Consider the following 15,827-nt stretch of genomic DNA (forward strand, 5'->3'; position numbering starts at 1 on the left):
TTCTCTTTGGGAAGTGCAAGCTTAACGCTGGTGGATGTGCCGCTCCTCTTGGTGTGATACATTTATTCACTAATTAGACCTCCCCTAGATCTGTTAGGTGTGTATTTTCCCTGTTCTCCCTCTCACTGGGGCTCCTGTCCTTGAGTTGAGTTGCTATGGGATTCAGGATACTGAGCGAGCCTGACGTCCTGTCTCATGACGCCGATGACTAATCACTGAAGTCCTTAGTTGCAGTAGACTGTGTTAGCTCAGGTCGTCGTTAGCTTGGGGCACTCTGCACCACGCTCTGTTGCCCAGGTATAAACATGCTTTATGTCACCAGATACACACGTCATATGCAACCACTTTCTCCTATGCACAGGGTAACCAAAAGCTGCAAACCTGAGCGAAGTTGTCCTGTTCTCCCTTTGTTCCATGCCATGAGCAGATGATGGGATTTGTCATTGCAGAATGAACAGAAAAACTTGGCTGCTCGGGCAGTTGCCCTTGGTGGTTTTGCCCAGGCCCTCACTGCTGCTAGACCATCTCCCTAGCAGCCTTGCTCCCATGGCAGTGTGATTTTTAGGGGTTCCCTTGGCACCCCTTGCTAGCCACCACCTCTGCTCCTATGGACAGCTGTTGGAATGGCAGCTCTGGTGGCAGTGCAAAAACTCAAAATTATATTCTGTATATAGATTTTTTTTTCTTCTCTTGCCCGTGGTTGTCACACTCAGCGAACATCATTTTTTGTTGAAAGTTGCCAGTATTTATATTCAGTTGCCTGGATCCAGCGTTACTCCTTCCCCAGGATAAAGCATTGCTGTCCATTTTCAATTGGCACAATCAAGGGCTGATGTGAAGAGTTGCTTTGAGAAGGGGGTGTCTTCTCCCCATTCTCACCATCAAATTCCAAAGGTGGAAAACTCAAGGTGAGCAGCCAGGCCACCAGAATGTGAGCAAGGAAATATGACCCAAATCTTCATTTGTTGCTCAACGAGACCTCAAAATGTCCTTAACACCTGAGTGGGACAAAAGGAATCTAGTGCCAAACACGCTTGGATTAAATGGAAACCATTCCTCACAGGGAGTCTGGGGTAGGAGGAAGAAGAATAAAAGGAAAGAAACTAGGGAGGAAGGAGACAGCATATTTAAGGTGCCAAGTGTAAGGAGCTGGCAGTGAAGCGGAGGGATGTGTCCTCCTGCTTTGTGTGGCGGTGGCTGCTGTAGTACTTGTACGCACCACACTGTCAGACTGGCACATGGCCGCTGAAAGATCAAACCGGCTGTAGGGGTTGCAGAGGGTGATAGATGAGCTCAGGGATCTCGTTAGCATTCTCTGGCAATCCCATAAAAGCTCTGCCATGAGAAGGAGCTGTTTTAATTGCACTGTTATTATTCCATTATACAGTATCAACAGTTATTTTTAATGAATATGGGGGTCAGTGAAGCAGGTCTCCAGGGGTGGATTTCCAGTGGATTAGTGCAAACAGAAAGCAGGAGGAAGCTCTAATGGTTCGACAATGTAAGAACTGGTAGAAGGTCTGGCACAGCCCAGCTCTGCAAGTGGGAAAAATGTATGACAGCTAGAAACTATCCTAAATGCTGGTCCTACATAGCCTTTGCTCCTGAAGAATGAAGCACAGGCCATCCTGGTAACCAACCCTCTGGTTTCCTCCTGAAGACAAAGGATATTTTCATCCTTCATTCTGGATTAGCATTTCATAGAATCACAGAATGCTTTGGGTTGGAAGGGACCTCAAAGATCATCTAGTTCCAACCCCCCTGCCATGGGCAGGGACATCCTCCACTAGACCAGGTTGCCCAAAGCCCCGTCCAACCTGGCCTTGAACATTTCCAGGCAGGGGGCATCCACAGCTTCTCTGGGCAACCTGTTCCAGGGTCCCACCATCCTCATCATAAAAAATGTCTTCTTTACATCCAACCTAAATCTACCCTCTCATTTTAAAACCATTGCCCCTTCTCCTGTCACTACAGGCCTTGGTCTAAAGTCCCTCTCCATCTTCCTTATAAACCCCCTTTAGGTACTGGAAGGCTGCAATAAGGTCTCCTCGAAGCCTTCTCTTCTCCAGGCTGAACAACCCCAACTCTCTCAGCCTGTCCTCATAGGAGAGGTGCTCCAGCCCTCTGATCATCTTCATGGCCCTGAAATTTCTCGTTTTCTAACAAATCAGTGAAACTGCAGTAGAGATAGGAACAGCCCTCTGTCTACATCTGTCCCACATAGGTCTGTGGTTACTCTTGCCTCACTATCAAGTTCTCAAGCGGTTTTGTCTTCTGCTTGCTGTAATGAAAAGCAGTGATAATTAAACACTTTTACCTGTCTAATAAGCTTTCCAATAACCTTTCCTTCCTGATTTTAAAAAAAAAAAAAGGGCACGTATTGTTTCGTCTTTTGATTCTTCTCTGCTGCAGCTGGTTTACTGAATAAAGAAAGTGTCATTTCACAGGGTGTCCAATGTTGTTCTTTTGCTTTACAGAATTCAATCTGAGCTGCTTCTGCAATGCTAAAAACTAGGACTTGGAAACTGAGCCTTCGGCAGGAGTGTGACAGGCCAAGGATAAAAAGCAGCGCACTAATTAAAAAAAGTAACAAACAGTACAAATCCAGGTTTCCCAGCCTGACCTACAAACCCAACCCAGCATATCCTTTCATTTTGTCACCTTCCTCTGTTACCTTTTGGCCTCCAGAGGCTGACTGGCTGCCTCTTGCCATGGGTGATAGGGTGATTGCAGGGTGTGGGTGGCTACCTCTGGTCCCACACAGAGCCCTACCAGTGTGTCCAGGCAAAACAGCCCATCCTTCTCCTGCCCTGCTCCCGCTGTCTGCACCCCTCTTGTTCCGAGAGCTTTAACCTCTGAGCTTCCATTGCAGGTACACTTGGTTTTGGCTTCCACCGTGCCTGCAAGCCCTGAAGGAATCAGGTAGGGTGATATCCACTTATAAAAGTGAGTAACTAACATTTATAATGAGCAGCAAGAACTATTTTGAGGATCACAAACCTTTCGGTTGATGGACTTTCCTTCATTCTTCTTCCCTGGTTCTTCACGTGTGAAATGAACCCCTCCCCAAGCCCAGTGTGTGGCATGATATTTCTGCTCCTACTGCCCTGAAAGTGGTTTGGTTATTTCCCCACTCTGGGGATTACAGAGACACCTTCACCTACTGTCCAGTTGTACAGAGTTCAGTTTCCTAAGCATGTATAACGTCACTTATATTTGATAACTGACAGCTGGAATTTGATTTTTGTAGCTTATCCAAAGGGCTTGTGTTCATATTTCCTTAACCCAGTGTCTTTACAAGAAAATTGAAATATCTACCTAAAGTAAAACTGTATAGATGATCCATGAAAATTGGTGTCATCTTATTCCTACTGATGGCTTTAAACAGAAAAAAAAGAGAAGGGCAAAACACAAGGAAAAGGAATTATATTTAGGCTGCAGGTTCTTACTCTTAAGCTTGAAATCTCAGGGCTGATCATGAACCTGCATGAATTTCCATATACTAGATGCAGCTTTGAAATCTTTTTCAAAGTCTTATGTTTGAACCGTGGAAAACCAGAGATGAGAAGGCAGTTTCTAAAGGAGAGGGGAGAGGCCTCTCTGTCACACGGCACCTTTCACCTCCAGACACAAAGGACCAACACACAGAAAAAGAGCCCGCATAAGCCGAGCCGCAGCGGCTCAGCCCGAGGTCGCAGCCCGGTGTCGCCTCCCTCGCAGCAGCCATGAGCAAAGAGCATGGCAAGGGAGTGGGAACAGGACGCGCCGGGATATTTCTTGGGACTGCTTTCCCCGTCTCCGATGATTTACATCTCAGGGGCTTTCAGAGACAGAAGTGGTATTTTGTGTTTAAAAGTCACTGTCTTCACTAATGCGTTTCAAAATTTCGTGCTAAAATGTGAATTTTTACCTGCAACTTATGTTGGATTTTATTCAGAAGTGCTAAGCAAAACCCGGGATTTTAGGAACAGATGCACCCAGTGCCACGACTAAAACAGTATCAGCACGTTGTGTTTGTAAACCGTACGTGACTCTGCCTCTGGTATTTTTGTTCTCGCACACTTTTCCGATGTGTTACAGCTTTCTGTTGGCACTCACAGAGCTTGAGCAATAACCTGTGGAGCACCTTGAATTAGGGGATGCTTGTTTCTGACTGTGTAAAAAAAAAAAAACCCCAAACCTCCCAGTTCTCAGGGATGCAGTTTGCACCCACTCGTTCACGGGGATCTAAAGGAAATGTGCCCAAATACCAAGAAACAAAGTACATGTTGTCTTGGACCCCAAACCTCGGCATTTCTCAAGTTCTGTGTGAAACCGACCTAACAGCATGGGTTTCTGCATTTATTTCTCAGACAAAATTTGCCCTGAAATAAAATAGGATTTTTAGAAGCCAGAGGGGATTCCAGCCAAGAAACTAAGATAACGTTCATCAGCAAAATTTCACCCAAGGCATTATTGAGCCTCTTATGCCTGTGTTATATATCAGAAAAATTCTTCACAGAGAGCCATTCTCCATAACAGCCACTGCTTATTGCTCTGAGTTTTGCCATAAGTCAAGTTCATAAATACATTTTAAATTGATGTAATGGAAGACTTGGAATTTTTTTTGGGGAAAAAAGGACTACAATTCCTTCAATTAAGCTGAAATATTTCAGATAGTTTTAAATGGGTATCTTCTAGAAGGCTTTGCTATTTCTTCATTTCTAATACTTATCATAAGGTATTTCAGATGGGAGCTCTTTGAAAGTCAGAGCACCAATAAAAGGTTGTTAAAAGCGGGCTAGGCTCTGGTTAGCTCATTATTTTTTTTTTGCTGAAGCTGTGTTATTTTACTGAATGCAGGTGTGTGTAGGCACCTGTGTGTCTGTGTATATATGCATGTAACTAACATTAAATGCATGAATAAAAAATCATCTGCTACTTGTCTGCTGCTTACTGTACTGCTGAAGTGCTTCTGCAATACCGAAACCACGAGTTTTTCCAGCGTGTGAGAGTAAGTAAGTGAACTTGCCTGACAGACGGGAAGCAAAATCTGTTCGTGAAGACAGACTGACAGTTCAAGTGCAGGGAAATGGGAAAGGGGTAATCCAGGCTGCCTTTTAAGTTTGCTTAATAACAAGGTTTTCTTCTCTGCTGAGAAAATCAAAGATTACATTCACACAGGTAAAGGGCTTTTTTAATTTGATTGTTTTAGCTGAGTTTCTTTATGCAATTTTCCATTCAATTTAATTCTATTTAGTATGATAAAAGCTGCTTAATCTGAAATTCTTTTTTTGTTGTTGTTGTTGTTGTTTTCATGTATGAAAACCAGAGATGAAAGATTAGCTTCTAGTGACCTGCATCAAAATGTAATTTGGCTGGAAATGAAATGAATTTGGATTTAGCTGTATCTCCTGGATAGTTTTGCTGCAACAACAAATCTTCATAAAGTTAAGCTGCCTCTGCTCAAGGCGTGGAAGAGGTGTGTTCAGCTGAGCTGTGAGAAGCTCCTGCGGTCTTTGCCCTGCCTCTGTGTGTCTGACTGGAGTCAATGCCATCAGATCCTCAAAATGTAAAGGAATTTAGGATTTTAAAATACGATTACTGCAGCAGCTTTTCATGGTTTAATTATTTTATATTGGAGGCTGCTGAATGATGCGTTCGGTGAGCTGATTGCTTTTCAGAGAGCATTAAAAGATTTAGTTGCTCCCTGTTTCAAACATTTGGAAACTTTCGCGCTGGGATTGAAGGAAGCTGTGGAGCAAATCTTGTCTCTCCCCGGGCGCTGGCAGCTCGCTTCCTTGGTAGCTTGGGCTGTGTGGAAGGAATTGTGACAAAATATAATTATTTTGGATTTAAGCTTTGTTGTAACTTGGTCTGTGTTTTATCTCTCAGCTGTATAAAAGGCAATATGCACTGGTTGTTGGGTTTTCTTAATCGGTGAGTATTAATGGCGAGTATTAATATAGCATTTTTCCCCGCTCTGCTGGTGGCACTGGTCTCGCTGGGTGCCCACTGCCTGGGCTGGTCCCGGCGCCTGGCTGCGGTGGGGAGCCGGTGCCCCTCGGTGCAGGGCGGGCATCTCCGGGCGGACACCTCTTCAGATCCCGGTGTCCTTATTTACCTCATGGCATTAGCTGCAGCTCAGGGTGGCGCAGGCACTGGAACAGCAATACAGGCAATTTACGTGCCATCGCATCCTCCCTTCCTCGCCGTGTCGTTGTGTGACCATAGCTGCTGGAGTTGCCATCCATCCTCCTCCTTGGGGGAGAAATATCCAAATATCACATATCCCAAGAGCAAATGGTTCTGCTTACAATATTACAAATGTCACATGATTTTTCTGTATTTACAGAAAAAATAATTTCTTTTGGGTAGCGTGCGGGAGGGATAAGCGGTCATAAAAAATCTCCTTGCATCACAGTACCTTTGACTGACTCCCCCTCCCCAAGTCGCTGCCCTTCCAGTTGGGCACGGCAGCAAAGGAGGCTCCGTCAGGGCCGGATTGGGAGGAACCTGGTATCGAATAGGAGGGACTGGCGTTTACTGCACAGTTAAAGAATTCTTGTCAGCATGGCTTCAAGTGCTGTTAATGCTGTTGTAGTTTTCTTCTGTACTGCTTACAAAAAAACACAGTAGTTTTTCCCTGAGGATCCGCTCAGAAAGATCCCAAGAAACAGGGCTTGCCGGTGGCTGCGGCTGCCTGCTGCTCCCCGTGCCCGGCGGGGACGTCTGCTGCCCCGCTTGTGGAGCTGAGAACAGCTGTTTCCACCTATCTCTCTCTCCTCTTTGCCAAATTTCATCCTGTTACCTGGCTCTGGACCCTCTCCAGTGGCACCTGAGTGCTCCCTGAGGTTCATAAAATAGAAGTTAAGGTGGTGTTTCCCTGCTTTCTGCTTTAAAATTTAGGTTTCTGCGATGATTGCTTTTTCTTCACCCTCTGGGGTTTGCAAGGCTTGTCTGGTCGGTGTTCAGAAGAAGCCCAAGTGTCTCACAAGCCTTTTGAAAACAAAGCAAAAACTGAATTGTCCTCTCTCTTTCCTTCAAAGGTAGCCCTAACGCCGAGCGTGTTCTTTGGCAGGGTGTCACACCATACTGCTCCACACCGTACAAATATCCTGCCCATCCGGGTCGCAGGGTAAGGAAGAAATGAAATCCCCAACCCTATAAAGCTATATGACGTAGTTTTAGTTCTTTTGATGTTGGAACTTCACTGAATCCTCTTTTAGTGTGGATTTCACCTGCTAAGCCGTAATAAAAGGGATAAATCTAATAATTTATTTGAATTTGATTCCACTTACACTTTCTCTTTCCTAAGCAGCTTTTTGTGTTGTGAAAACAATGGTCCAGTATGTATTTAATAGTTCATCTATTTAATAGTCAATCTCATGACATTTCTCCACATCTAGAGGAAAATATTGGGACAATAATGCTGGCTAATAATATCAAACTGATGAGCAAAGAAATAGCACCCACATTCTCAGCTGATGATGTGGCAAAGATCAAAAAATTTTGCAAAGCTCAAACTAAAGTAAGTTATAAATTGCACTAATACTGGCTAATGGATAATGAGATTCCATTCTAATGTTGGTAATGTGCAATGTAAGTGTTTGCTGTTTCTTAAATAGGATATCTTTGACCATTTAAGCAAGTTTTTAGCACCAAATGTTCATGGCCACGAGTATATTAAAAAAGCCATTTTGTGTATGCTACTGCGGGGTAATGAGAAAGTTCTCAACAATGGGACACGCATTAAAGGAGACATCAATATCTTATTATTAGGTAAGAGCATGCAGAGTTAATAGTGCATTGATAAGTTATTTTATTATCCCCCCTCCTCATCATGCCAGTGTAGGTCTGTTATGCAATATTAGCAAGAAAATAAAAGCCAACCCAGTACAAAGACTCATTTCGTCTTATACAAGAATGTTTGTTAGTGTCTTAGGATCAATTTATTTTATCCTTGGGCACATTTTTACAATTATTTCTGTTTTGTCCCACACTTCCCTATTTACTTGACATCTGTTCTATGTTTCTAACTAGTGCTGGCACAATGTGCAATCGAGTTTAATCCTGCACTGCTCATTCAGGCGAGACACCCACTGATTTCACGAATAGGCTTCAGTTTATCGCTCAAGTTGATGGAACTATTCTACTTCTGTCACTTGTAGGCACGGTGGCTGTTCAGTTGTGACTTCATTTCTAAATGCTGTGTTTTCAATACCCATAATTAAGTTACATTAGCCTGACGATGCTAACCTGCTACATAACAGCTCCTGGCAGAGGTGTCAGCTTCCTTACATAAATCAAGCTCGCTATTTCTCTACAGAGCTTCAGTCAAATATTGGATAACAGGCTTTAAAAATAGATTAGCCTAAAACAATAATCTTTTTCAAATCTTTCTCTTTGAGTACATCCATTCGCTCCCGAAGAAGGCAACTTGCACACTGACTTATTGTCAGTACCGAAACAACGCTTCTTCCACACCGCGCTACTGGCATTTTAACCGTGTCAATACAGGTGGGATCTGTTATCCAGCAACCCCTTGTCAAAGGCGCTTTCCCAGCACCTGAATTACCTTGCTGTCAATCCAAATATAGTGCATGTGGAGCCACGAAAATTCAAAGCAGTTGTATAATGGCACTTAGTGACATGCCAATGGATCTGCTGGGCCTTGCAATCCAAAGGATTTTTCTATTAAAGCTTTAACAAAGGCAGAAGCTGGTCCCTTAATAAAATGCAAAGCTAGGTTGGACATAGGCATACTTCTTTGAAATTTGGAATGAGATCTTAAATTAAAAAAAAAAAAAAAAAGATTTATTCTGGGAGGATTCTGAAGCAAGAACTCTAATAAGGAAAGTATAGTTTGAGCATTTCTATGTGATTTATTGAAACAGCAGGATTTCTGAGAATGTCTTTAGTACCTACCTATGTTACAGTAATGTGTGGACGAGTGTTAGGTATGTGGTTCCTTTACATGTATTTATATGTATAAATACAAACTTACATTAATAAAAATTTACAGTCCTGAGCTTAGAAATGCCAGCTTCTCTTTCTTTTCTTTTCAGTTTGAGGCCGAAATGAAAAACTACAATTCTTCTTATACACCAGTATTGTTGGTGTAACCTTACAACTATCTAAAGCAATTTAGAAGCTAATCAGTGGTGCAAGATTTCCAAGTTTGCCAAGACTCGGGAGCATTCTGGAGGGGAAATGCTGGAAAAAACCCAATCTACAATTCTAAAATGTGGAGGATTTCTTACCAGAGTCCTTCAACTTCTTCGGGAACTTGAAGGCTCAAGCACGTGTCTCTGTAATGCTTTGTCTTCTTTCAGTTGCCTGAACCTGTGCTTTTGGAGATGCTGGTGGAGCATGGCAGGCTCCTGTATGTGGAATAGCAAAAGGTGTCGAATTGATTTGCTCACAGTTTTCTCCTGTTAAACTGAAGTTGAACATTACACCTTATGACATTTATGTGGAAGCTGTGTTTTTGAATAACTTATGAAATAAAAGGCTGCAAGCGTAGAAAAAAAAATGTACTGATGATGTTTCCAGGTACTTACAAGGTTTAAGAGAATGTTTTAAAGTTGGGAAGTTTTGATCTTTTGCCACTTCTCAATAGCCATCTCAACATACTCACAACGTACTTGCAACCCTGTCAGAGGCATCTTCCTCCTTTTACAGGGAAGGAGCTTATAAACACTGAATAAAAAATACTTATTACAAAGATCAAGCGGTAGCTTATAAAAGCTGACTGTAACCACCCTTCAGCTGTCTGGCAAACTGCGTTTTTTGAGGCCACAGCGCCAGGCTCCCCTGGAGTTAGCAATATCAGGGTTAGCGTCCCCTGACTCATCAGCAGGGACTCCTGGCTCTCCTGCTCCCATCACCTTCATTCAGCTATTGAGGTCTGTCTGCCAACAGCGATGAAGCTGACGGTTGTCAGGGGAAGAAGTATCTTGGCAATGAGGTGGAGCAGCGCTGGCAGAGGTCCTGGGTTTGCTCCCACCGAGTGCCGTGTCCCTGCTTGGGACTAAACGGCACCCTCGGGGCAGCAAAATATCAGACCAACAAACAGGTACTGGTGGGTTGCCTTTTCTCAATCTGATTTGACAACAATTTACCTCCTAATATTCCTGATTTAAGTGTCTTTCCAATAAATTGAGGAAACTGATTTCCCATTTCCCAGGAGTACTTGGCCAATTAATTGTAAAAATACTTTGTAATTGCAAGAACATTTATTTCATCCAAGTTCATTCCTGCCAGAGCTTGAAAGTACCAAGATTCAAGTTTACTGGAGCAATTAGCCCCTAACATCATCAGCAAATACTTAATGACTATCCCTAATGCCCAGCTCAGAGGTCTGGGCCTTCATCCTGAAGTCCCTGCATCTGAAAGGGGTGACCGTGATGCTCCTCCTCCCCTCATTTCTTTTGCACATCCATGGAGAGGAGTCAGGGCTCTGGCTGCTGAGGCCCACAGCATTTCCCCTTCCATAAAAGTTTCGTACTGCACACCTGTGTATTTGCATGAAGTTTGAGGTTTAATGACAAATAAGCCCTGCTACAGCTGGGAAAAGACCTTTGGCAAGGTTATCCTGCTAACGTGTGGCTCCATCCGAGGTGATCCAGACCCTTAGGATTGCGTGGCTACGTCTTACGCAGTGACTCTTGGGAGGGATGTGCAAAAACTATTCTGACTTCACCAGTAGCTACTTAAATTCCAAATACTTTCAGCACCCCTTCTGACAAAAGCCAAAAGTGATGGGGAAGGAGAGGATCTTTACTGCACTCCTGGTTAATAAACTAAGCGAAGTTATACACTCACAGATATCGTATAAGTTATTCAGCACAAATTAATCAGTCACACATATGCTGAATAAAATGGCAGTAAAGAAAGGTCAAGATTTCTCTGGTGCTTATTAGTCTATTTAATTTTTTTCCAGTGCTCTAAGACCAGTGTGCAAAAGGCTTTGGCCCTACAGGGGAAAGATGGCAAAGTGCTCTGCTTTCCCCTTTAAGACGTGATCTTTGTATTGCAAAATATTCCCTAAACCGCTTCCACCATCAGCGGGGGGTCGCCAGGAAGGCAGTTGACAGCAGCTGTAACTGCTGATTAAGAAACTGATGCTCAGCCTTGCATTACCAAAGATACCGAACTTTCCGTCTTTCAAGCTCTAAAACCCTCCTGTCGCGCAACGGGCCCCGCACGCCCAGCTGCACACTGCGCGCCCGTGTGCGTATCAGCAAGCATCCACCTACTCAAGGTCCTGCACCCCAGCCCGTGGGGGGTTTTGGTAACAAAGCCTGGAAAAGGTCTTGATGCCACGTAATTAAAAATGGGAAATTGTTTTATATATATTTGTGGAGTGGAAGAAGAAAATCATTTTTAGCCCACCCAGTCCTATCCCACCAGATCATGGAGATGTTGTGGGAAACAAGTCAGAAAGCAAATATGTAAGTAAAGCCCAGGCACGGCCAAGCTGAGAGTGGTCCGACACGCCTGCGAAGCAGTTTGTGCAAGATGGGTATAAATCAAGGCAAGTGGAAGCCAAGATAACTTGCTCTTCGGAAAGCAAGTGGCACCACCTAATCTAGGCACTTGGGCATGATTAATGCGTAAATGAAAATATTTCTATGACTTTTTGCTAGCTCAAAGGGTGGAGTGGCTTGCTCATTTGAACCTGAGGGGAAAAAAGGTAAATAAACCTCTGGGGGAAAAAGGGTAAATAAACCTCTATTCCTCCTTTCCCCACATTTCATTTCAGAAATACCTTTGAGGTCGCTGGGGCTGCATTCAAAATGAATGCGTCTGTGGCTATTTGTATTTCTCAGAAATTCAAATTTGTTCCAATGCTCAAGATTCATGCTTGGGGGGGAAGGTGGTTGCCAGCAAATGCTCTCCAAGTGTTTTGTGAACAGCGGAGGTTTGATGTCACCCAAATGGCTATGCAGTCACTCTCGCCGTGTGATCACGCAGGGACCCGGCCGGGAAAGCTAGTGGGGGGCAAAGCACCAGGACGGGGCAGCCCCGGCTTTTCCTGACAAGGGGCATCGGGTGCGGGATGGGGACTTCCCTCCCAAGGAAGCAGGAGGAATTGTTCAGGCTTCGTGTTGCAAAGGAGCATCTGTCTGCTTGGAAGACATGGCCTGTAGACCATCATTCAGTGCCCCATAGTGGGTATTCACTATCTCAATTTAACTTTCTTTTTTCCCTTAAAATTCATATTTTCTTATCCCAGCAGCTTTTCTTTTTCCATTCCTCCCAATTACACACCTAGCACTTAAGCATGATCACTCTTCTTTTGGCCAAGGCAAACCTGCAGTTGTCCTGCGTGCCTGCAGAGGTTGTTCCTTAACCAGATGAGATGATAGATACTTTCATTTTCTGTTTCTCTCCTTACCTTCAGCTTACAGATCTTTTCTGGTGACGAAGGCATGACAGCAGCAGCCAGAATGAAACCTGACTCTTCTAAGTGGCAACAGAGACTCCTACCACAGTTAACGAACTAAAGTTTATTAAACAACTCAATAACTACCCAACTTAATAAACAAATCGCTTACTTTACAAACTAAACTGAAGTTGCAATGTTATTTTTTGTAATTCATAACGCTCTGTTCTGAATGAGCAAACATCATTTACATGAGTGAAAGCTGCCTCCAAACCCAAGCGTTCACAACATGATGAGAAGTACGAAAAAAAAAAAAGTAATCACAGATGAAGAGGGAGACGTGTTGCTGACAAGATTTGATCTGGCTTTTTGTAGCATAGACTGCATGGATCCAGATGGTGTTAAAAAAAAAATAAATCAAGGGCAAATGCACATACAGAGAGCTTTAGCAGAATAAGATGGCTGGTTCTAGTTACATATTAGTAACTGCTAAGCAGAAATGCTATCATTATGAAGGCAATCAGAATGTTCCACCAAATTGTTTAGAGATTCAAATCTGATAAAGTGTACACAATCTTTTTTTTCCCATGAGTATTGCACTGGAAGAGCAATCATGTTTAAGCATTGTATGATTAAGCATTGCAACCTTGGGAAACAATGAAGTTTGATTTTATTCTTTTAAGTTCCAGACATTCAAGTTAAACAACTTTGACACTATTTTATGTCAAAGTAGGTGAAGTCAAAGGCAGAGATCAAGCATGGACCGTTTCATCTTAAGTGGAAGGAGTTGAGGAATTTGTGAGCAAATGAAGATGAAAACTGGAATAGAAACCTGTCTGCAAGCTTTATGATACCAGTTATAGTGTTCAAGTTGTAGGTAATAAACCTTGGGAGGTAAAAAAAGAAAAAAAGCATTCCATGGAAAAATAGAAAAAGGTGGCAATGGTGATGGTTTCGAAGAAGTTTAATACAAAGGAGACTGATCCATATGCACTCCTGAAAATTATTACTTTGGGAGTAGGAGGAGTAATCAGTCTGAATTGCTGCGATCTTTTTTTTTTTTCTCCCCAGTTGATTCTGTTGATGCTCAGAAAGGGGAGAGGGCAAGGAGAGCAGCCATATGGAATCTGTCTGCTGCAAAAAATTCATAATCTTCTTGCACAAAATAAATTATTAAAACTTGACTTTAGACCTGTCTTTTGTAATAAACTAGAATAAATGAAAGAAGTGGGAAAATGAGATCACTATATATTTAATTTCTTCATAATTTCATAGCACAATCTGAGCAAAATACAGATATTTTGCCATTACTGGATCAAATATTACAAAAGTCTCTAAGCATTAACTCTAGACTTAAGAAACAGCTATTGACTGTATGACTCTTCAGAAAATGCAGTTTATTTGGTGGTTATCTTCTCCTTTTGAAACATGAATCTTTGTCCTGCCAGCACTTGAAGATAGCTTGAAAATGCAGTCCAAGTAGACGGGAGAATTAAGATCTCATTTATGAGACTCAAAGGTACTTTAACTGACACGTGGCATCTGTGTCTTGGCAAAAGCACCTGAGCTCTAGCAACAGTGGAAAAAGAGAGCAGAGGGGAAAAAAAAAAAATGGAGAAATACCACTTCCCTGTTCTGATCCGCACCTAAAATATGACAACTCGTGACTCCTCTGCCCGGCACCCTGGAACCGTGTCTGCCTGGCGTGGGTGGTACGAGACACCTGCCGTGCTTAGCTGAAACAAGAGCCGGCGTCTAGGATCAGTCCCTTCTTTTTCATTTAGACAATGCAGTGCCAGCCAGGCTATTAGACATCATGATTCAGTTAAGTTGCTACTTGTGCAAAAGTTAGAGCGAGCGAGCTGATCCGTGTGATGCAAATAGCAATGAAATTGGTCTAGTTTGCCTATATCAGGAATGTGAGGCTGTGTATACCATTTAGCATAGATATTAGGTGGCATGCCTAAAAGATTTTCTGCAGTGCTGAGACTCTTGAAGAAAGACGGATAAGTAGCTCCACTAACAGCCTACCTTTCTTTTTTTACTCCAAACCTGAGCTACTGACTTGAATGTTGAGGTTATTTTATTTTATTTTTAAGCCCATGCTGTGACTCCCAATAGACGCAGCAGTGGGGAATGAGTCGTGCACGCAGCTCTAAATACAACGTGCGCGTACTCTGCGGGGTCCAGCTGTACAGCTAGTCCGGAGCTCAGAAAAGGAGGAGCAGAGAAGACAACATTCACTTAAGCCTGGGTCTTTGCTAGGAGGTACCAGCAGAGACCCAAACCTAGATGAAGGACAGAAACAGGGCAGTTGACCCGAGGAGTCAACGTCCGCAGCTCAAGCTTGTTCTGCATGTTGTGGGAACCCAATAATAAGCTTTTTACACTAGTCCTGATCTGTAAAGAGTGGAGTGTGCCGGACCTGCATGGCCCCGGGGACGTAGGCAGAGCAAATCCTTGTTGCAAATTTTAACCTGAATGAACACAATGTGAGAAGGACAGGAAAAAGAAGTGGAACTTTGTGCGTATTTTACACTGGTGGGTTTTACTATCATATTAATATCTCAGTGATTTCATACGGGGAAGCTTACATTAAAGATTTTTAGTAAAACTTTATGTGAATAAATTTGCTTTAAGTAAAGTAAACACTCGGTCTTTCTGCGAAGCACTGCAACCCCATGTATGGCTCTCCAACTGACCAATGCAGATGGTCTGATCTGTGGTGAATAACCATATTATCTGTAAATGTGTCAAGTTTATGTCTCCAAAATTAAGCTGTTTCATTAGAAGTAATAGACCCAGTCTTAGTAACCATATAGAAAAATCTTTGTAAAGCAGGGAAGTCAGCTCCAGAGGAAAGCCATAGGTCCTGGACTGGTGAATCTTCATTGCTGTTTTTAGCAAGAGGTGACCATTACCATGACATTGCAACTTCAACTAGTTAAATTACAAATCCAAGTAAAGCATCTACTCATAAGGAAGAAAACTCCAGTTGAAATGCTTCATTTCCTAAACCACATATGTATTTTTAATCTCTCACCTCCTTTCTTCACAGAAAAATACCATCACTGTAAGTCAGTGGTGGTACAGCTTTCGTAAGAAAAATGTATTTGTTCAGGAACTTGAGCTAGTAGTATAAATTTTGTGATATACAATAAAGTGCAATATTGAATCTGATGTTGGACTTCCTGAGTAATTTTTCTGCAATGAAAACTGAAGAAAAAAAAAAAGTATTTTTCTCTTGAGTATTTTTCAGCCAGTTAATGACATTAATAAAACCTCAGTCTCTTCTGGCTCTGTGGAACCTGCTCACCACTGAAAAGTGAGTTGTTCTTACTCACTGAGTAGGAGATTCAGTTTTAAATTGTGCTTCTCACTGATTCCTGTTTGAAATGAATAAGCAGAAACTTAAGGTTTTTTTCTCATGGAAGTTTACCATTTCAGTATATACCCT

Source organism: Grus americana, chromosome 2, assembly GCF_028858705.1.
Source record: "Grus americana isolate bGruAme1 chromosome 2, bGruAme1.mat, whole genome shotgun sequence".
Taxonomy (NCBI): domain Eukaryota; kingdom Metazoa; phylum Chordata; class Aves; order Gruiformes; family Gruidae; genus Grus; species Grus americana.